This window comes from Dermacentor albipictus, chromosome 9, assembly GCF_038994185.2.
Source record: "Dermacentor albipictus isolate Rhodes 1998 colony chromosome 9, USDA_Dalb.pri_finalv2, whole genome shotgun sequence".
NCBI classification, from domain to species: domain Eukaryota; kingdom Metazoa; phylum Arthropoda; class Arachnida; order Ixodida; family Ixodidae; genus Dermacentor; species Dermacentor albipictus.
Genome location: NC_091829.1, coordinates 22337508 through 22361062, shown reverse-complemented (window position 1 = coordinate 22361062; position 23555 = coordinate 22337508). Strand labels below are relative to the sequence as shown.

General features: G+C 47.6%; 1 protein-coding gene across 6 annotated transcripts in view; it reads right to left on the bottom strand.

The window, feature by feature from the left end:
* LOC135901975 (uncharacterized) overlaps nucleotides 1–23555 on the bottom strand; it is a 210699-nt gene that overhangs the window by 47340 nt on the left and 139804 nt on the right. For 5 of the 6 annotated variants that reach the window (XM_065431855.1, XM_065431856.2, XM_065431859.2 and 2 more), the window contains one exon: nucleotides 16637–16695. The exons of the other annotated variant lie outside the window; for it this stretch is intronic. The gene's annotated coding sequence lies outside the window, so the exon portion shown is untranslated. The remainder of the gene's footprint in view (nucleotides 1–16636; nucleotides 16696–23555) is intronic. 6 annotated transcript variants of the gene reach the window in all.

Sequence of the window (23555 nt, the reverse complement as noted above, 5' to 3'; positions counted from 1 at the left end):
AGAGAGCACTCTGCAGAGACTGCTGCTGATGTCATGGCAGCAGCAGTCTCTGCTGTTGCCATGACAGCAGCATGGGGGTTTGCAGCAGAGAGCACTCTACAGAGACTGCTGCTGATGTCATGGCAGCAGCAGTCTCTGCTGTTGCCATGACAGCAGCATGGGGGTTTGCAGCAGAGAGCACTCTGCAGAGACTGCTGCTGATGTCATGGCAGCAGCAGTCTCTGCTGTTGCCATGACAGCAGCATGGGGGTTTGCAGCAGAGAGCACTCTGCAGAGACTGCTGCTGATGTCATGGCAGCAGCAGTCTCTGCTGTTGCCATGACAGCAGCATGGGGGTTTGCAGCAGAGAGCACTCTACAGAGACTGCTGCTGATGTCATGGCAGCAGCAGTCTCTGCTGTTGCCATGACAGCAGCATGGGGGTTTGCAGCAGAGAGCACTCTGCAGATACTGCTGCTGATGTCATGGCAGCAGCAGTCTCTGCTGTTGCCATGACAGCAGCATGGGGGTTTGCAGCAGAGAGCACTCTGCAGAGACTGCTGCTGATGTCATGGCAGCAGCAGTCTCTGCTGTTGCCATGACAGCAGCATGGGGGTTTGCAGCAGAGAGCACTCTGCAGAGACTGCTGCTGATGTCATGGCAGCAGCAGTCTCTGCTATTGCCATGACAGCAGCATAGGGGTTTGCAGCAGAGAGCACTCTGCAGAGACTGCTGCTGATGTCATGGCAGCAGCAGTCTCTGCTGTTGCCATGACAGCAGCATGGGGGTTTGCAGCAGAGAGCACTCTACAGAGACTGCTGCTGATGTCATGGCAGCAGCAGTCTCTGCTGTTGCCATGACAGCAGCATGGGGGTTTGCAGCAGAGAGCACTCTGCAGAGACTGCTGCTGATGTCATGGCAGCAGCAGTCTCTGCTGTTGCCATGACAGCAGCATGGGGGTTTGCAGCAGAGAGCACTCTACAGAGACTGCTGCTGATGTCATGGCAGCAGCAGTCTCTGCTGTTGCCATGACAGCAGCATGGGGGTTTGCAGCAGAGAGCACTCTGCAGAGACTGCTGCTGATGTCATGGCAGCAGCAGTCTCTGCTATTGCCATGACAGCAGCATAGGGGTTTGCAGCAGAGAGCACTCTGCAGAGACTGCTGCTGATGTCATGGCAGCAGCAGTCTCTGCTGTTGCCATGACAGCAGCATGGGGGTTTGCAGCAGAGAGCACTCTACAGAGACTGCTGCTGATGTCATGGCAGCAGCAGTCTCTGCTGTTGCCATGACAGCAGCATGGGGGTTTGCAGCAGAGAGCACTCTGCAGAGACTGCTGCTGATGTCATGGCAGCAGCAGTCTCTGCTGTTGCCATGACAGCAGCATGGGGGTTTGCAGCAGAGAGCACTCTGCAGAGACTGCTGCTGATGTCATGGCAGCAGCAGTCTCTGCTGTTGCCATGACAGCAGCATGGGGGTTTGCAGCAGAGAGCACTCTGCAGAGACTGCTGCTGATGTCATGGCAGCAGCAGTCTCTGCTGTTGCCATGACAGCAGCATGGGGGTTTGCAGCAGAGAGCACTCTGCAGAGACTGCTGCTGATGTCATGGCAGCAGCAGTCTCTGCTGTTGCCATGACAGCAGCATGGGGGTTTGCAGCAGAGAGCACTCTGCAGAGACTGCTGCTGCTGTCATGGCTGCCTCGCGAAGGGATGACAGCGTACCGTATCTAGTTTTCCTGGAAAAAAAATTGCTAGCGGGAACTCTGGCGCTAGTGTCGCGAGCTGCAGGCATGGCGGGCGGTTGAGCCAAGCATGGGAATTATGGGTGTAGTTCACATGAATTTGCCTGAATTTGGTTCCTCTGGTTTCAAACAGCTTTGCTAATTCGCATATTGCTCGTTTTCAACAAACGACTGCATTATAAAAAAAAACAATTATTCATTTACCCTTAAGCGCATAAAAGATAAGGTGAAAACAAAACGAGAGACGAAAAAAAAAAACAAATTGCGCAGGAACCGTCGACGACGATTGTACATCTGAGCGAATAGCCTGAGCGAACAAATGAACGAAAAAAAAAACGAGCGAAAGAGCGAACGAGAAAGAAAGGGAGCGTTTTCCTTGCCGATTTCGACCACCGACCATCGACCGACCACCAACCAACTATGAAAGCCAGCGAAAGAGCCAAAAAATAGCTAAGTAAAACGCCTTTTACAATAAAGTGCTTGGGGCCTCCGAAACAATTCGTTATACACGTCACTTCGTTGTAAAGGTTACGCACCGCACACCTCAATAGAACCACGACAGAAGAATTCCTTCGTTATACCTTACGTTGTAGAAGCGCTCGACTGTATTCGCTTTAACAACGTGACGGCACAGACGCAATAGTGCTCGAAACGATTAGCAGTATTTCGCACAGTCCCACGATGCCTTGCGACAACACGTACCAGCGCTTTGTAAACCAACTAAGGCTGTCGCCAGGTGTGACCAGATACCAACTAACGCCGCTAGCGTTCGTCTTTATAACCTAAGTCTTCTAACGAGGCGACACGAACAATTCGCTTTGAATCAGGCACGCGTGTAGTACGTTAGTCGAGCGCACGATGGCGCACCACCCGAATTAAAAGGCACGGCCATTTTCGTCGGGTAAACTAGCACGGCCCTTGTGACCGGACACGTGTTGACGACACATCGATTTCCGGCATGGCATTCGAAACAGATTTCCTGCCCACCAGCTGCTGGAGCATAAACCACCCCAACGACCTCAAACGAACAGCTAGCTGTTCGGCATACTTTCGCCTTCACAGACGAATACAGAATCGACGAGCTCAGACCGTAAAATACGGCCTGCACTCGAAGAAGAAGTAAAAATGCATCCTTGCTTCATTTAACACTTCGCGCTCGCTACTGTCCTGTCAGGAACGGTATATACGTCCCGCTGATAGGCGCTTTGTTGCCGTTTGTGGCCTGGGTGTTCCGGGAACGCAACGTCAATCAAAGGGTAGGCACCAAACATAGAGGACCAGGGAACACGATAAGCCCAAAAGGGTGTAAAAAAAGAGAGCTTTGACAGCGTATATATTAAGGGATATGCTACCTCGTTTTACAGCGGTGGCTACTAAGAATATTGAGAGTCCTTACAGCCACATATCCGCGTACCATTCAGCGTTGTCGCAGCGGCTTTGTCGTAACGATCATTATCATGTTGTCACGCCTAGTATAAGTAAAAATAAAAGATGAAATCCAAATCTATGCAGACCACAATCGATCACGCTCAGGATGCTTCAGACGAGGTCATATACCTCGCGAGGTTTCTTAAGCAGGATTTATCCAGAAATTTACCCACAGTGCCCGGATTGTGGGGAGGTTAGCACTCTACCTCATATGCTCTGGCAGTGCCTGCGTTACGGGATACGTCCCTCACCAGCGAACGGGACTGGGACGAGGCCATATCTAGTACGCAACTCAAGTTCCAGTCCATGGCCGTCCAGAGGGTCCGTGAAAGAGCGGAGAGGCTTGGCCTCCCGATTCCGACATGGGAGCAGCCAGCGGCGAGCCGGGGGCCCTAACGGGTCTCCACCGGCTAGTCCCTCAGGACCTCAATAAAAGTTCGTTGTCTGTCTGTCTTTCTGTCTGGAAGAAAAAGACGCCGTTTATCGGACAGATATAGAACCCCACACGTTCATCACCGCCAAAGTGCGAGCGTTGGTTCACGAGGGCGTTGCTCCGCCGAGCTCCAGGTCGCTCCAAGTGTCAGGAACTCCAGGAGTTCCAGGTTCGATCCGGGCTACACTTCGATGAGGCCGAAATGCAAAAACGCTCGTGTACTTAGATTCGTACGTAGATTTAAGTGCGCGGTGAACAATTCAAGGTGATCAAAATTATTCCGCAGCCATCCCCCCCCCCCCCGTCCTAAAGAAGTATACAAAGAGTCATAACGATGCTTGCCATAATTCGTTCTTTCATCGTGCTACCTGTGCGGCAGTGGGCGCTTCGCTAGCCATGATAGGCTACAAAACATTCCTAGTGCAGCCGCTTTTTGCACTCTGACGCACCTTCCCTGCATCATCACTAAGATGTAGTGAACGTAAGAGGTTTCCTATCCACGCTTCCGGGACGAACCCGCGACGTCTCGCCAAAAGAAGATATGTGCCTCATGGTGGCATCGGTTCCCCCGAAGAAGATCGCAGTGAAGGAGCCATCATTTCGCGACAGCCATGCTAGGACCATTGCTGCCACCACCACTTTTTGCTTCTAAGCCTTCGGCGATAGCTTATTCCATTTTTCGCAGTGGTTATTATACCAGGAGGCCGGAAGAGTTCGACTCCTATACTCCAGCCAGCATCCACGTGACGTCACACCACGCTTCCCGTCTGAATGCTGTCGTCGCCGCCGCCTACGCCACCGAAAGAAAGAAAAAAACTAAAAGGTGACGGAAAGAAGAATGAGAAGACTGCCCCGCGCAGGAAGTTTCGAAAACCCGGACGTAACGGGACCGGCCAACGCAGACGAACTCGGCCGCGCCGTCGGTCACGTCCCAGACCAGACGAAACCGTCCCGTCCGGCCCTTTTGTGTCGACGTCCATCTCGACGCACGCGCAAAGCCACAGACGGCGACCTTGTCGTCGCCGCCGCCGACGCTTCCAGAACGCCGCCGCCGCTCGCTGATCGAGAAAACGTGAGACTCGCCGCCAGGAGAGCAGCACCCACCGCTAGCCGGTCGGCGACTCACGGCGTCCCTCTAGGAAGAGTCTCGTAACCTCTCGCGCGCGGTTTAGTGCCGTGTGCAGCCACAACCGCGCCATCGGGACGGACGCGGAAGAATGAGCAATAGTTTTTTTAAGGAAGTCGGCGGAGTTGCTCAGTGAACTCTGGGTTCTATAAAAAAGAGCGATTCCCATCCTGCGCCGCAGGTGGGATTGTTGGTGCGCCACCACGCATGTGTGTACGATCGACATGGGATGGCGTGTGGCAGTTCTTATAACGGTCGCCGGTCGTTCGTTCTTCCGGCGTTGTAGAGGAAAGCAAGGAACGGTAGAATCGAGAAAGACGATGCGAAGCTGCTGTGAACATCATGTTTACGATTATTCTTTTTTTCCTCAGCATCGTTTCCTTCAATATCCCAGCTCTCAAACCACAAGACGGCGATTTTCTAAGGCAATGTCTATACTTGTAGCATCGTTTCTCTTTCATACGTCTTCTTTCTTTTCTCGCTTCAATGCTGTACGGAAAGGTCGTCTCTATTCGCTTATAGACTTCGGCAGTGTGCACGTAGTGATCTGATCGGTGTACACGTCGATAAAACGCGAGGTCAGAAAAAGACGGAGGAGTGCATACGGTGCGCCCCCTGTATTTCTTCAATGGCTTCGAACCCACAACGTTAAACAATGAACAACACAAAATAGCGATGCTTTGGGTAGTACTGTTTGTGCTCTGTCGTGGACCCCTCAAGCGTATCCTCAAACCATGGTTGAAACTAAGGTTGAAGACAAACCCTGGTACGCACTAACGGGCCTTGGCTCAAAGCTCTTCCACGGCCGCTCGATCTTCCCTAACTCCAAGGCCATGATGATGATGATGATGATGATGATGATGGTGATTAGTACATCCTTTGCAACGGGGCGGTAGCACGTGACTCCATGCTTGCTCTTTAAAGCTTTCTGGTGTGCTGTTTAAACCTTTCAAGAGGCTGACCACCGATTTGTAAGGACCTAGTTTATTACGGCGCAACGCAAAGCTCACCCTCGGTAGCGTTTAAATCTGCAGCGGTTACTTCCAAAAGCGCGTGCATATTTAGTAAGCAGAATTTTTCAACCCGAGCTGCCTCTAAAAAAGTAAGAGTCCCTCTGAGAAGTGAGAGCGATGTCCATAGCCCGCCTCGCAAATTGTGAAAGTCGCCCATCGTTCTGCTTTCACAGGAGTGAGTGTAACTGTGGATAACCACCTTTATTTTGACCTTCTCAACCAATCTTGAAAATAACAAGCTGGTGCAATAAGTTCGCGCTGTTGTAAAGACATTTCTTATATTTGTACCTCGTTTTCCCCCAAGTACACTCATATATATATATATATATATATATATATATATATATATATATATATATATATATATATATATATATATATATATATATATATATATATATATATATATATGAACTCATGAACTAGAATTGTGATATCTGCCACAGGCAACTTTTAAAGATTTTTTGAAAGTGTTCGCTGAAACACCCTGTATACCATGGACAGTTAGTTACCTATACGCGTCAATGGTCCGGTCATACGAACCTCTTCCTTTCCTTTTTCGTCGGCCACTCTTCTGAACGTCCCTTGCTGCCCTCGACTGCAGACATCTTAATGATGCCCTACGTCCGCTCTGAATCGCAGTGGACGTCTCGTACGGGTCTCGCCGGCCGGGTGAACACCTCCGCATTCTGTTAGGATGTGCCGAGTTGTCTCCGGATTTTCGCTGCAGGAGACATCGTCCGATTGCGGAGATTTGCTACGTTATGCTTTTTTTTTTTGGCTCTAGGCAACCAACGCAGGCTTCAAATAGTAAGACACTGCCTTTTGTGTTACCGTACAGGTCCTCCTTTGTGATTTCTTTTCTTGTCACACTTGCAAATTTCCTCTTTCCTTTTTCCTCCCCTCCTTCCTATCTTCTATTTCTGTGTTGCTGTCACCTCCCTTCAGAAGAGTAGGCAGGCGTTGTGCCCCTTCCGGTGGCAGTTGCCGCCTGCTCCTCGCTTCCCCTTTCCTGTTAACTGTGTGTATGTGTATATGTGTTCAAAACAAATAATAATAATAATAATAATAATAATAATAATAATAATAATAATAATAATAATAATAATAATAATAATAATAAATATCCACGGCCTTCCGAGGCGCTTGCTTCACTGTGCTACACTGCGCTCCAGTCGTTCCGAGTGAGGAGCCTAAATGTACGCTTCCATTTAGGCTCCTCCCTAAAATTCGATCTTGCACATGGCTCCCTAAGAGGAAGCCATATGCTGCTTAGGGAGCCTTGGTGAGGAAATAAGGCTCCCTTAAGGAGCCACATTTCTGTATATGGCTCTCTAAGAGGGAACCATATACAGAAACTCTTATTCTGAATCAATCGCAGCGCAAGACCCCGACTTAAGAAGACACTGCGCTTCAATAACGCTCTTCGGGGATCCCTATGACGACTGCTTGTGCTTAAGAAACACACCTTCATAGTTCATTGCGTCAGAGTTGGCGATGAGTGGGCCAGGCTATAATACTGTTTTCCTCCAGGAACCGTGGGCGCATGTCGAGAAAGTGATGTCACATATTTTTTTTTATTTATTATCTTTTTTTCGAGGAGTGGCGCATCCCAGCAAGCCCGCTGTACAAGCTAAACGTCGGGGACAAAGTGGTTTACTTTTGCACTTGTATTTAGCCATTTTTCACGAGCAATGAGAAACTTTGTGACCGCAAGCGATATGCAAGTTCAGTTGAAGTACCGAGGTTTAATATCATACCGCGCTTGTCTTATTGATTAGGTTAAATTGGCTCTAGACGAAGTGTAATGCCGCATTTGATCGTGTCCACCCCAACGCAGAAATATAGCGCGCAAGGACTCCTTTCATTTATGCGGAAAACATGATGTGTGTTAGCGTGTAGTTGCTATTATTTTGTTGTTCTTGTGGTATTGCGTCATTCTCGGAACTTGCTAAGCTCGCGTTTCGCCGTTGGTACAACAAACACAATCCTTTTTTTCTCTCTCTCTCTAAACGAGGTATCTCGAGTTCGCCCCAAACCCTAGCCGGAGACATGTCCCTGCGCAATCAAACAATAAATCACGAATAAAAACTCTACATGCGATGTCGACTCAAGGGTATCTCGAAAGCCCGCCGACTTCTTAATGGAACAGCGCTTGATATTCAACGACATTCTTAATTCCTCGTATTCGGTTGCGCCATTCTTGGACCATTGGGTATACGTGTGCCACTGCGTAGCTGCTCATTCCAAGTAAATCCCGCAAGTAAGGGTATGCGCAACTGCGACGCATGGGGTATAATATGCGGAGATGTAGTTACGTATGTATCGTACTTCTGCCTGGCGTACAGCAATCCGCCACCATCCTTCGTCACTCGACAAATCATCCCACATCTCCTTCGTCCTCGTGACTACTATCGCAGCCGCATGCGACGCCTCACACTGCACCTTTGCCCGATTCGGTGTTCGCATTTCGGCACAGCTTGTCGGCGCTGGTGTGCCTAAACAGACAGCCGACTTGCCAAGCACTTGCTCGTTGACATATGCAGCTACCCAGTTTTAAATTGGATGTTGATCTTTACTTTTTGTTACTCTACCCCGTACTGCAGGCCTTACGCATAAGCAGAAGGGGAAAGTACAAATGTAAAAACACAATAGAGAAGGCTGCAACGCTAGTAAAATATTGCAAGGACTTTTTTTTTCAATTTTTCATCATTTTCATCAGCAAGTCTTACGGTGTCGAGTGTTCTGTAATGCGTGGGGTGATACTAACTATATCGTATAATGCGCAGCCTAATTATACCGCATAACTATACCGCTTAGCTATACCGCTTACATAAACAGTTTCAGCGCCATTAATTGTTCGACCACTGCTGTCCCTCGTAGCGCTGGTAGTAGTTTGGAACGAATGCTGGCCACAATAACGGTACATGGAATCCACGTATTCTGCTCACACGGGGGATGGTTCCTGCAATTGTTCGACGACACCAACCCTGAGGCAGTAGAGACAGGCACACTTTTAGTATTTTCGCATACCTGGAGGCCACGATTCCACTTTTCCAATCACATTTGAATGCGATTAAACCATTTAAACAATAATAACAAGGCATATCTCCAACACCACGGACGCTGGTTGCGCGTGTTCGTCCTCCATACGCATGATAATGTCAACCGCGCGACTGTCATCACTGTTCCAAGAAACGAGCCAACGAAGCGGTCATTTCGGGCGAGTGACTCCACTGTTATGCAAGTTAACCTCCTCAACCCACGAGTGACAGGTCTAAGCCATCGCTTTTCATGTGTGTTTCTCACGGCCAACGGTCTTGCTCCAGTTACTTCAACAACCCGTAAACCTTAAAAAATCCTTCCCGTTTACCGTCGCTTATGCACAACACTTTTTCAACATTCGTTGCACTTCAAAAAAAAAAAAAAAGAAAAGAAAAAGACGACGTTGACGTTTGCTGCGCATAAAACGTTTTATTTGTATCTCGACCGGCCCACCAGCCCCACATTCGCGCGTCATATGCTCCCTACATCTCTTTGTTCCAGCGCAAACTATACGGTTGCCCGCCTCGGTGAACCGCAGTGCAAAAAAAAAAAAAGAATCCCGACTCAAGTGAGCGGCCCAGAACTGTCACGGAGAAGCCATTCACGTTCGGTCGTGTAGCGTCCGCTCCTCCCAGCCAAGGTTTCTGCGTCGTTCTTTTGCTTCTTTTTTCTTTTTTTTTTTTGCTTTTCGACTCGTATATAGCGAGCAACGTTCGCTAGCTCACTTATTCCAGTTTTTTTTTTTTTTTTTTCGTGGAATGCTGCGCAACAAGCGAGAACTATATGCGCGAAATGCACGAGCGAGGAGGTTCGCGAGGAAAAAGGAAAATGGTCGGCGAAAGAAGCGCTCCGTGCGATGTGTGCCATGCGAGTGTGTGTGTTCGAACTCGAGAGACGCCGCAGAAATAATAATAACAATGATCGGACGGGGCGGCGAAACTTCATCGATTACTGCACGGAGCCGCGGGAGTCACGAATTGGGGGCCCGAGAGCGACTGCGGAAGCTGCTTGACGAGGAGGGACGGCGTGGAGCCGTGAGGGGTGAACGAAACGAAGGTCCAATGCGAACTGTAAAAGGCGGAAAAAAGAAAAATCGACCTCATCACATTAATTATTAACAAATTTATTATTGGAGCAGGGACACAGTTCTGGGGTGCACCCCAGCCAGTAAGGCAGTAAGCTTACGAAGCGAATAGGTAAGGTTATATTAATTATTAATAAATTTATTATTGGAGCAGGAACAGAGTTCCGGGGTGCACCCCAGCCAGTAAGGCAGTAAGCTTTAAAAGCGAATAGGTTAGGTTATATTAATTATTAATAAATTTATTACTGGAGCAGAAACAGAGTTCCGGGGTGCACCCCAGCCAGTAAGGTAGTAAGCTTGTGAAGTGAATAGGCTAGGTTATGTTAGGTTCGAAACTAGTGTTCGCATTGAAAAAAAAAATTATGTGAAAGCATCCTGTATATTACGTTCGGACAGCTTCAGGGCCGGGCAACCAGGATCGGGAGGAAAATGGGTGGATGTATTCAAAGAACTGTTATCGCGCTTAATAAGCAACTTTAAAGTGAAAGTCAGTGTTTTCGTTGTGGAGAATTTACTAATTGCTTGACACGTCGAATGTTTTTCAGTCAGTTAGCGACCACGGGGATCGCTCTATCGATTGCTGTAACGTTTTGCAACGGCGCAGCTGTTATAAAACTAGCGATGGTATCCCAGTTCCGGCGATAAAACTACCTCCAAGGATCAAATGTACGATGGATCCAAACAACTTTCCCGCCTCGCTATCGTGAATACCATGTAGTGTAAGCAGGTTAGTACCATGGCCTATAAGGTAAGTCACTACTGGTGCCTACTAAACCTATGTAGGTTACTATATCTGTAGGTTACTCCCTATGTAGGTTACTATATCTATGCTGCCAAGGCCGACTACCGAGATCAATTTCGAGGTAGTAGGCTACCAGTGCCCACAACGCAGGTTATAACGAACATTGCAATTAGTGCTTGTGACTAGGTTGCTGCGGACCTACCGTGGTCTACTATGTGCGTTATGCTGCTACAGAACCGAGGCAGGATAGCCATATTCAAGAGGGTGTGTAGGGGTGCGCAAAAAGCATATTTAATAAGACTTCATTAGCACAAAAACCAGCGTTTTAGTGGCGCTAAATATAGGCAAAAACTAAGCACGAAGGTTACTTTGACGGTCACTACCATGCCCTACTGTGTAGGTCACGTTAGGGCAGCTTTCAAGCCAGATAAGTCGGTTGAAAAATCAGGGGGAAGGTGTGCAGTGAGACACTATCGCATTTAGACGTAAGATCGCAAAATAGACAGTGCAAATTAAAGCTAATGCTGTCCAAGGTAAACGAACACTCGCAATATTAAAAAGAAAATTAACGCCGTTTGGCAATGTTACCGGGCAAAGTTCCCACGCAAGGTCGCTTTAGCCCTGCACCCACGTTTCGTTCTCTTCCGCCATCACCCCCATCTCAAGACATTACACTCAATTTCATTTCTGTACTTACAGTCACGTAGACACTACATAACAAAAGTATGCGCAAACGGATTGTTTTGGCCAATATACTGAAGAAAGCGAGAGTAACAACAACAACAGAAGGAATGTTGAGATTCGGCGAAGAACAAACGCGGACCCCGACGAAAGTGTTCCGAGAGCTTTCGGGAGGGCAGGTCACCGGACCGAGGTTAACGCACCGTTTCAAAGCTGTACAATGTCTCTTTCTACCACAAACACACAAACACACACAGATCTGGAGATGGCAAAGAGGACGTGCTCCTCATAGATTGTTACCGCAGCATATCAGAGCTGGAATGGCCCGCGATTCACCCCTATAGGCCAACGAAATCAAACCGAAAAGAAGCAGTAATCTCACAGAATCCTGCACGCTTGCTATACACACCCTACGAGGTAAGAAAGAAAGAAAGAAGGAAGGAAAGAAAGAAAAAAAAGAAAGAAAGAAAGAAAGAAAGAAAGAAATAGAGAAGCAAAGAAAGAAAGAAATAGAGAAGCAAAGAAAGAAAGAAATAGAGAAGCAAAGAAAGAAAGAAGGAAAGAAAGAAAGAAAGAAAGAAAGAAAGAAAGAAAGAAATAGAGAAGCAAAGAAAGAAAGAAAGAAAGAAATAAAGAAGCAAAGAAAGAAAGAAATAGAGAAGCAAAGAAAGAAAGAAAGAAAGAAAGAAAGAAAGAAAGAAAGAAAGAAAGAAAGAGAGAAAGAAAGAAAGAAAGAAAGAAAGAAAGAGAAATAGAGAAGCAAGGAAAGAAAGAAAGAAAGAAAGAAAGAAAGAGAGAAAGAAAGAAAGAAAGAAAGAAAGAAAGAGAAATAGAGAAGCAAGGAAAGAAAGAAAGAAAGAAAGAAAGAAAGAAAGAGAGAAAGAAAGAAAGAAAGAAAGAAAGAAAGAGAAATAGAGAAGCAAGGAAAGAAAGAAAGAAAGAAAGAAAGAAAGAAAGAAAGAAAGAGAGAGAGAGAGAAAGAAAGAGAGAAAAAGAAAACGCTGTGCAGACGTGCACGCCTCACTGCGCCCCGAAGGCGTAGCCCGTCGATTCCGATAACGCAGGGCTCGAGCCCGCTCAGCCATGACTGCATCGCCGCGCGCAAGTCGTCCGAGGAGAAGCTCGGAGCGCGCGGGGAAAAAAAAAAAAGAAGGAAAATGGCGCATGCCGAACGAACCGCGGAGAACGACAGACCACCCAGGCGACGAGGCGAAGCACGCGTATAGCGCCGATGTCGCTATATATACTGATGGTTACCTTTAACGGTTACGAACCAACCAGTCGGTCCACGGCACGAAGAACTAGATCATTCTCTCTCTTTTCTTTTTTTTTTTTTCTAAACGTGTAACCCGGAGCAGGCACTATTTGTGGTACACGTGGACGATTTGTGTAGCGAGAAGCTGCTTCCATGGAAACGGCAGAGAGGGCAAAGTAGCGCACTGTATCAAGACGAAGGTGACCATTTCAGTTACATTGCTGGTACCGATTTTGTCACTTTCAGAAATATGTATGGGAACAAATTTGCTCGAAACGTAACCGCCTGACCTGTGGGCGGCCACAAGGGTGGCACATCATGAGCGCCGCCGCGGCTTTGTGCTTTATTCGCGGATCGAACCGATTTTTCGTAAAACTTGACGAGGCATTCGTAAAATCGTAGCACGCGCCTAAATTCGTTCGCTTTGCGAAAAAAATTCGGAAGAGCTGGCAGGTATGTGGTGCTAGGCGTCACATGGGCCACGCGACCCCCATTCCGCGTAAGATATAGCAGACGTGTCGAGGTTATGTCGGCCCGAAGGCCAATCAGGCGTCTTCTGTAATAGTCGGAGATGCTGTATAATCTCAAATATACTGGAGCAAATCCGCAGTTACTTCCTGCCAGCCTTGCGATGGTCCCGTGAAACATCTCAACATGTTTGTCATAATAACAGTATTCTACTGTTCCAGAAAATTCATCCGTCCTCAACATTTTCCAAGTATACACGGTCTCCTCGTGTAGATGCACTGCTTCTGACGCGGAGATCCCAACGCAATGTGTTAGGCGGTCACGTGACTGGCTTCTCCAACTTGTAAATACCTATGGATCAATGCCAGTTCTCCGTTGACCGTTCACAGTCAAACGAACTAGTCGCTCCCGCAGATGTCGTCCTTCTTCACAACCGCATCTTTCTCGAGTAGGAGGTAAAGAGGGACGTACACGCATTTACTTGCCCCCAAATGCAGATGTTAACGTTAGCGGCGGGAGCCATAGGCTACTACAAAGCATTTAAGATGCTGCATGACGATTACTACCCCAGTGTTAGCAAAAACAAAAAAAAATATAACTGGAGGCAATGTAGGTCTGAACACCACACACGGTATGCGCTACATTTTCAATGTACGGCCATGTAGTAAACGCACATTACGAGCAATTTGGCCATTACGTACGCCGCGTACACAAGGGGGGGGGGGGGGGCAAAGAAAACATGCATCATGCATCGCGAACGGACTGCAACGTAAGCAATTCCCCCATGCAGGCCATTTGACAATGCACGTCCGACAAACAAGGACAGAATGGGGACACATCCGGAATACAAAGGCGGAGACCACGGGCATGTAGCGACAGCCTCGTTTACTTTGAAGAGACGAGACAAATCGTGCGCGGATCTCGGGAACAATTGCGTCGCGACGCGTAACCGTACACAGTGTGCACGTCTACAAGGGTGCATCCGCAAGGAACTCGACAAAAAAATAAACAAACAAACAAACAAACAACAGGGAAAGCAAATCGCCCGACGCAGTGCGTTTCACACGAACTAAAGGATTCGGCGCGTCCCTTGTCTAAACGCCAAGGATCCGGGCCTCACTCGAGTGCGCTTATAAACGCGGAAGCGAGAAGTATATACCCACGTAGTTGAATCGGACGGCCATGTTTGTAACCGCAGCTTTTTGGTTGCTTGTTTGTTTGTTTACTGTGGCAGTTTATGGATAAAAAGGAAAGATATTTGTGTTAGAGAACGTAAGCAAGACTCATTGCAGTGGAAAACACCCCGAAGTAGAAAAAAAAATAATGAAGGAAACGAAGAAGCAGAGAAAAGGAAACGACTGTAACAAACACTCCTCGAAACTATTCACCATTTAGGGTGTAATTACGTCACGAGAAATACTCATCATGAATTTCTTGTTTCCCTTTTCTTTTGTTTAAATTTAGTTGGATATTCCTACATTCCCGGCACTTGCGCGTCAGTAACGCTGCAGTACGCCGTCACGCATTCCAGAGTGTGCATTCATTAAAGAATATACATATACATATATATACACGCCTTTTAAGGGCGTACCTTCTGTCAAAACAATAATATTCGTCTATGTTGCTCGCAGTTGCCCCTCTAACGCTACGAGCGTGGTATTTCCGCCTCAGAAATCTTACGGGACGCTGAGACACGCACTTAGGAGTGTGCACTCTTTAAGAAATACTCCTCTTAAGGCGTAATTTTATCAAAACAGTAACATTTATCAATCTTGTTGGTGGCTCATCTCTTCAGAGCTATGCGCACGGCGTTTTCTTGTTGGTAATGCAAACGGTAGGTTGGGGCACTTCTATAAGGGTGTACGTACACTCATTAAAATAAGTACACCTTTTAGGGCGTACTTTGTCAACAGAAAGAACGATCATCGTCAATCTTGTGTGCGTGTGTTTCCTTGATACTGGCAATCCAATTTCTACACACGCACGTGACCGGTTTTGCCGGTGTGATCACCTGAAACCACGTCATCAGTCAAAACTTGTCTTCACATCGTGCATACCTATCAAAAATACATTGCCGAAAAAAAAATATACTGTCGAAAATGATAAAAAATACCACTGCGATAGAAAAAATAAAGAAGAAGCACTTGACAATGACTGAAAGCTCGCGTTACAACGACGACGACTCGAAATTGGCGCGCGTCTTCAGCAAGCTATGAAACTGGTTTACATACAGGGCACACCTGCGTAACCAGGCAAATGCACGGTATACCTGTTTTCGCAAGGGAGCCAGTCAGATGAAAGTGTGCATTGCGGATAGAAAAAAAGAAAGGGGGGGGGGGGGGGGGCTTCGTGCGAAGAAGCGTTTTAGCGCGGAGGGGCATCAGGAGAAAAAAAAAATAAAAAATACCGCGCCTCAGCGTCATCACTCGAAGTCCCTGTGCAATCTCCAGAGGTCTCTGGCAATTAGCCGACTGGTTTTTACACGACGCCGCGCTACTGAAAACACCGGCAGTGAGTACTTGTCAGACAACGAACAGACTTGTTCGTATGGGCTAAAGACCGTTCGATATATCAGGGAATTCGATATACGCAAACTCGCCCATAATAGACTCGAACGAACTTTTTGTGATGCGTTCGTTACGTCCGAGTTCGTTATTCTAGAGAAGAAAAGAAGCAAGGATGAAATCAATAAAAAGAACAAAGAACTACCCGTATGGTAGCCAGCAAGTTTCATCATCAGCCAACTGTTCATCAGCGTCGCTAAGAATGACGATTCGACAGGATCTCGCTTCAATGTGCTTCAGATAGGCTTTTGGAGTATGCTTGCGCGAATACTCGTAGCTTTCTTGAAAAGGCAAAAAAAAAAAAAAAACTCCCCGGTCTGCAAGCGGCTCTATGGCGCAACCAGCCGACGCCTCGACTTCGGTATATTCGTTTTCTGTTCATTGTGAGTGAGTTATATCAGTATAGGCCAGTGAATTTCACGTGTTCGATATAGAGAATAGTTCGCTTTATCCGGCTTCAACTGCAGTCCCGTATTAAAAGCACCGGTCAAAAAGTAAAACGGACACCGGGATATCGCTACGAGTAGTACTATACCCTATGGAAACACCACACTACACCGGTGTCCGCGTGAAAGTACACGATCACTACCCTAATATGTTCCTCTAACGTTATCTAATTTTACCAATGCAGCCATGTCGTGGTTAACATTATTATTTTTTTTTTCAGTGTAGTTGTGCCTGGACGCTCGCAGACCCGTTAATGCAGGTGTATACCTTTCTTCGTCTTCACCTGCTTATATTGTGCGTGTGTGTCTACTAAAATGTACACGGAACTATGTTCCTGTATGCTGAACCTGGTTCTTTCTAGTATTATTTTAATGTGTGCCATTTAATGTGTGTCGAATGTCTCTTGTGGCCCAGAATTTTCTTCAAGCTGTAATGCTCGCAGCTTTTCGTCCGAGGCACTTTCCCCTTGATGCAGGACTAATAAAACATTGAGAATTGGATTTTAAAGAAAGAGAAAGAAAGATAGGTATAGGGCAGACGCGACGTAAGAGTATATGTAAGTATGTTGTTATGTGGCACCCGACTCGCGGACAGATGACTCTGAGCCCTCTCGGGGACTGACAAGGGCTCACCTGTTTTAAATAGTGCGAACCGCTGCTCCGATCAGTGCATCACTCCTTTCCGCTTCATCCTAAGAGAAACGATAAAACGGAACAAGGAAAACGTTAAAAAAACGGTCACTGCTTTGCGATGTGAAGTGGCGCCCCCTATGAACGAGGGAAATCGAGCCACCACCAGTCACTCCACAGTGTCTGTGGAATTCAAACAAACAAACAAACAAACAAACAAACAAACAAACAAACAAACAAACTAACTAACTAACTAACTAACTAACTAATACAGAAACGAAGAGAAACAAGAAAGGTAACACATCCATGTGCGTGTGCGTAGAAAAACAAGCAAAGCTATAGCTGAGGGCCACTTATATCTTGTCGTCAGATCAACGAATCTAGGCAATTGAACTAAACTCGCTGGAAACCTCGGTGCTGAGTTACCACGACGTCAATTTCGCGCTGCGATTTATCCATTGTACGAATTTTGCGTTATTCTTTTAAATGCAATGAAGGTCTAAACAACATGCTCCGGAAAGTGACTAGAATTCACTCTCTCCCTCGAAATGCAAGAAATTGCATTAAATTCAGCCGGTTGCCCAATGAGAACGTTTCTGCGTTCGACATTTCTTAGAATACACAAATCTTATTTGCCACCGCCTAATCTCGTCTTCTTAAACCACAGATTCATATCTCTCCTAGACCGATGAGCAGTCGAAGACGTTATAGCTGACAGAAGCGAAACATCTTACGAAAGGGTATCGCCACTACGCATTAGAAGAAATGCTCTTGGACGAGGACTCCAGGAATAAGGACCGATCATTTATTCGCTGCTATCTATAGAAGGACAACTTGACCGAAGCATCTCTCGCTGTGGTCTCCGAACCCGCCCACTTAATGGGGCAACCCTTTTATTACCCGTCAAGTGCCCAGTTGGCTAACTACACTTCGAAACAAAGTTTCCTCGTTCACGGGTAAACAGCCTTATCGAATGAGAAAAAGAAAGAACCTTACACCCAGGACGCTGTCGACAGCGTCCCTATTTGTACCCGAAGACACGAAAACGGAATACGCAAATGCGGCACAAAGTTAATACACTCCCCAAGTCTCTGTGTTGCAACCGTATGCAAATGCTATGTATATGCAGCGACAGAACTTGGCTACCCTCCCGCTTGGTAAAAACAACGTCGTCGCCGCGGTGGCATAATGGCTGCAGTTGGCCTCTTAGTCACTCGTCGAAGGCGCTGCGATGAGTGGGAGCGCAAGCGTGAACGGCGCTTTTTCATTGAGATGTACGTCGCCGGGCCGGATTAAACCCCAAAAGCCATCTGTCGCCAAGCTTACCTGTCCTAGATTATATTCGCCGCGACCAAGGCGCCGCCTAGCGGGCGCTCCCACAAGCGCCGCACACTTACCGAACCTGTCTGGCTAGCCGGTTATTTTTTTCTCTTTTCTTTTTCTTCCTTTCCGTTGAAATAATCAGCATTTGTCCAATCCCCCGTAAGTAACGTTGATTACTTCCTCCATGCGTTTCTTGCTAACTAGTTAGGCTTAACGAAAAAAGAGCCGTGGGCCGAATACCTTTGGTCGCCCGGGAAACGGACGATCCGGTGTGGCCCGGCGATGCTTATTGCGATCGGAGGAGTAATTATTACGTATATAAATACACTAACACTAAGCTACAGTAACTTAGTGTTCGCATGGCCACAGCGAGTTTGTTAGGAGAGACTGCAAGAACTTATGCTGTTTACGCATACGATAATGAATTACGAAACAGGACACATAATCGAGCGCGAACAGACGATCGAACGAAAAAAAGAGGCAGAAAACTGGCTCAGCCTTCTGCAATTTATCGCCTGCCTGCGCCTGATTGCTGTGAGCACAGTCCACGCCCTATATCGACTAAGCGGGACCGATGATAGCAGTGCACAAAGTAAACTTAATTTGTTAAAACAACGTAGTGCCACATATTGCAGCTGCCTACTCCCTAATTTAGACTTAACTGAACAATCGTTGGCCGCATACGGTTGGTCGTGCAAAACACGGACGTTGCAGTGTGGGTCAGTAAAGATAACTGTATTGCAACACGGGCACATGTTTACTATTCACTCTTACACACTTATACGTTAACGCTAGGAAAATGTAAATTAATCCTTCAGTGGCTACGAGGACATTGTTTAGAGTAACTATCAAGATATATGTAGTTCAAGCAGACGAATTGAACGTATACGTGTGCAGAAGTGAACGCGGAACAGACGAAGCAAATCTATTTCTGCCGTCTGCAATCCGTCGTCTCTCCGTTCTCGATTTCGCTCTGTGTGCGACTTAAACAACGCACGTCTACCAATTACCCCAGAGAGTTAGTGAAACAAAGTAGGTGCACTTTTTTTCTAAAAACAACTGCTTCTCGACATTTTTGGGCCGAGAAGGAAGCGAGGCGACCGCGTTGGAAGATCGCATTGGAAGACAACACCAAGAACGTGGTCGCCTCCTCTGACGCGCACCGAATTCTATACATCCACACCAGGGGTCACTGGCTGTGCCCCCTCTGCTGGAAACACGCCGAATCAGCAAGCGCACGCCTAGAATCCAAGATTCCCTGCCTGTAGCTTCAACGAAGCCCCGAAAACCCGTGCACGAAAGGCTCATAGACGCAACATACGTTTTATCGGCCACTCGGTGGGTGGCTTTATCGCCTTTTTTTTTTTTGTACCAAAATAAGTACAACGATGGAGCGAAGGGGATGCCCACAGAATGGAACACCTGTTTCCACGAAGCAGGAAAGTAGTGTCGAGCTAAAAACAAGGAGACCCGTAGAACCATTTCCATTTCTCGTTTTCCTCTTGTTCTTGGTCAGAACGATGGTAGAGGAGGTATTGAGCTTTTTTTGTTTCTTCCTCTACGGGCTTCACCTACACTAGTGGTGGGCGATCGCCACTTGCAGTCTATAGCTTATAGGTAGCTAGCTGCGTCCGGATATAGGTACACCCTGTGCAGCTGCGCCATCTTGTCGCTGGGAACAGGCCCGGACAAAAGGCGATTCCGCAAATCGCCGCCGACACTTTGTTTCGCGTAACGAGCGAAAAACGGCAAAAAAATGAAGAAGGACGAGTGCGGGCCATTTGGTTCCATCGAGGCGCGATTTTCACGGACGTTGGTCGTTTAAAGCGGACGCGGCTCTGAAGATGCATCGCGCGTGTGGTTTGGGGTTCAGCGTGCGGGAAGATTAAGCTAACGACGTCAGAGAGCTCAGTGGAGAGGACGCGCACCCTTATCCAGCAGCGAGGACTCAGAGGATAAACTGTGGTCCCAATGTCGAGTAGTCGGTGGGAAAGCCACGAATGCGTCGTTGATGAATCGCGACCGCGAGCGAGAAAGCCTGCGTCAACGAATGACTGGATGTAAACGCCACCTTGCGGGACACTGGGGAACTGAGCACACTGGAGGCACAGTGTGTGGGGAAACGCGGAGCAGAAGTGGACATTTAGTGTTAGCGAGTGCTGGCATGAAGACCAGCAGTTAAGCTGATCAGAAGTGCTGATAAGGAGACAGTTGTGATGAGGCAATTGGTGAAGAAAACCGTTGTAGACCGGTGTTGTGTCTGCAGTCTTTGGTGATGGTGGTGTGGTTCTTGCTACAGACGTCGTCAGCCAATCATTCTGGGCCAATTGTATCCGCTGCTCAACGACGGTTTATAAATGCAATAGATAGGAACTGTTTCACTGTCATTATCGGCAAGAAACCACTGAAACCGGTTGAAAGACAACCTTCTTTGGCCTGATCTTGTTGTCCATTGATTGTTAATACAATTCCTGCACTGTGATACCATACTCGTCTAAGCTTCATATACTTGTAAGATAGGAGAACAGTTGTTCGGCCTGATGTTCTCTGTCGTGTGAGCTTCTATGGCAGAGGTCTATGGTAGGGGAACGGTTCACCAAGCGTCCATCAAATCACCGTCTTGGAAGAAGGCGACCGTCAGGCTCAAGGATCCCTCCCCGACTACTACGGTCAGTTTAGTAAATACTACGTGACGAACACTTGTGACTTAAATTTCGCTTGGTTGCAGGAAGAGTGCTGTTGTTATTCGTACATACTATCGTACAAAGCCTCGTCTCAATGCTGCGTCAATGCCAAGCCACACGAATGTGCCCCGTGTTTGCATGTGTTAAAAACAACACTCCGCGCATAATTATTCGACCATGTACGCGTTAGGCTTGGTGCCAGCGCCTCCGTCAAAACTCCGTCGGTGATATCCATTCGAATGGATATCACCGACGCTCAAGGGCTCTCTGCATAATGGAAAGCAGACGATTCCAGTTATCAGGAGCCCCGTCGCGAGACTATAGGACGCACGCTCCTATCACTTCCGCAGTTGGATGTTCTCTTCTGGAGCAGACGATATAAATCATCGCCACAGACAGACGGTACATTAGCGTACGGACATGTTTGCGAAGTCGCAGACGCTTGCGACGCACTTCCGTCCATTGTGTCCCATCTTTCAAGGATGACCGCCATATGCTATAGCGCGGAATCTGATAAGTCGCAACGCGAGCTCCCGGACAGCATCGAAGATGTGACCTTCCCTTTGTGTTTCGATATGGCACAGACGGATGGTGGCACCGGTGCACATTAAAGAAGGGTGAAAATTTTGATTGGTCCCTATGACGATCTCAACGACCTCACCGGCTTAGGGCCCGGTGTACTTCGGGAGGCCGGACACTAAGGAGTACTACATACGCGTCAGTTTAGACTGGTATTCTTCTAAAACACTATATTCGTTAACTTCGCAGCAAAATGACTATTACTCGAAGCCGCTGGACTGCAATACGAACTTAGGCGGGGAAAAAAAAACGGTCACGGCAATACCTATGCCAGGACGCATACCATCCCGTTTTCTCTTTTTTTAAACTTTTTTTTCTAGAACGGACCGAACAATCAGCCGAGCCAAAGACAGTGGCTAGTCTAAAAGCATATGTAAATATCGCGCCTTCAGCTAGAGCCTTAGACCATGTAAAAGATATGCGTGCTGCTAGCGTGCTGCTTTCTTTTGGCACAATGATGTCGCTACTGGGGCTTTGCCTACTTACAGCCTAAAATGCGAGCACGACGACAATGAAAGACCGCGGGTGCGCGCGACAAGAGATGATGCTGCTGCTGCAATGCGTCGACACAGAGGAGTTTGCGTGAGCTGGAGAATAGCGTGTACGTATACGTCGCACGAGAACACCGGTGCGCTTCATCAAGTCGAGGTCTGCGCATGCTCACGAACAGGCGAAGCCCTTAATTGCCCGTACGCGCTCAGAGTGGTTGCGTGCGCGCCCCGCTGCAACTTTCGACCAAACGGCGAGCGGCTGTCACAGACTTGGGAAGCCCTTGCTCAGTGGAAACACCTCAAGCGCAGAGCGACGACAGAGATGAATGAAGTGAACCAGGGCGGTTGCTTGGGCTAGTTGTTAATTCAGAAGCGGATGCATTCGAATTCGAGGTAGAGAGCACTGCTAATGAGAGCGAGAAGTGTAGTGGCACTACCAGTTGGCTAGGGTTGGTTAAGTATACACCAAGTTCGACCCCCCCCCCCCCCTTATTTTTATAGTTTGTGAACCTGGATGGGTGAGAACTAGAGTTTGCACTCAGCATGCGCCCTTAAACTGCAGATGACCGCGCCAACCATCGAAATGAGGCCACTTGGTCAGCGGACGAGACCTGAATTATTGCTAGCTGAGCCAGCAGAGACGGTACGGATCTCTGACGAGCGATTTGCCGTCTTATTATATTACAGGCAGCCGACAACAGCACGAAGCTCCCGACAAACACACACACACACACACAAAGTTCGGCAGCATGCTACACGCCTGTAACACGTGAAGGCTAAAGCCTGCTGCACATTTGGTAATGTCTTAAGTTGCACTATCTAATGCACTATCAGTGCATTAATGCACTATCTAAAGGTTCTTTGCGTTCTTTATTTCGTTCTCCATCTTTCTTTCTTTCTTTCTTTCTTTCTTTCTTTCTTTCTTTCTTTCTTTCTTTCTTTCTTACGCTATTTCGTTCGTTCTCTCTTTGGTTCTTTCTTTCGTTTCTCCTTTCATATTCAACCATTGCATCATTGCTTGCTTACGGGGGTGTGAGACATTCCTGATGATGATATTTCTTGCTTCACTGGACCAGACGCCGCTTTTCTTTCGGTTGCGAGCCATCACAACGTGCCACTTATAGCTGTCGCTTTGTATAAACAAAAAGAAAAAGAGAAAAACAATTCCAACGCGCAATTCCAACATGACATTAGCTTTGCCAGTTTACCGTCCTAAAAAGTACACCTGCGCCCTTAACAACGCAGGGAGTACTGGTAACTCCCTTGATGGGAATGACGGCTTCTTTAGCACCGCTTTAACTCCGCGTTTTTTTAGACAACAGAGCGAACTTAGCCTATCGCGAAAGTCGAGGCCCCATTATCAATCCGCCGAATACGGAAACTAACCGTGAAATGCGCACTACGTATAACGGGAGGGGACACAGCCCACTTAATTTGTTTTTGCGACCCAGCTGTTCACGTGAGAAAGAACAGCCCTAACGGTGGTACTAAGAAAAAAAAATGCACATCAAGGATGCCACGCCTTGAGTTATATAGACGACATCCACTTGGCCAGTGAACTATAGCGCTGCCCGCGCGTCGGCCGCAACGAAGGCACATTAAACCTTCCTGAGAGGAACGCCTCAATCGAGAGAGAAGGAGATTCTTGATGATGGGAAGGGAAGGTTGGGGCAAAGTGCAGCGCAGTAACTGTCTCTAAGAAAAGGACACCTCAACCGCGCTGCACAGGGGGTAGGGAATGAAAGTAGGGGGAGAGAAAGAGCACCAGAAACAATCGAGGTGCGGCGTACTCCATTCCATTATCACGTGGCGGAAGAGTATACGCAGGCCAGAGGGGCAGGTGTC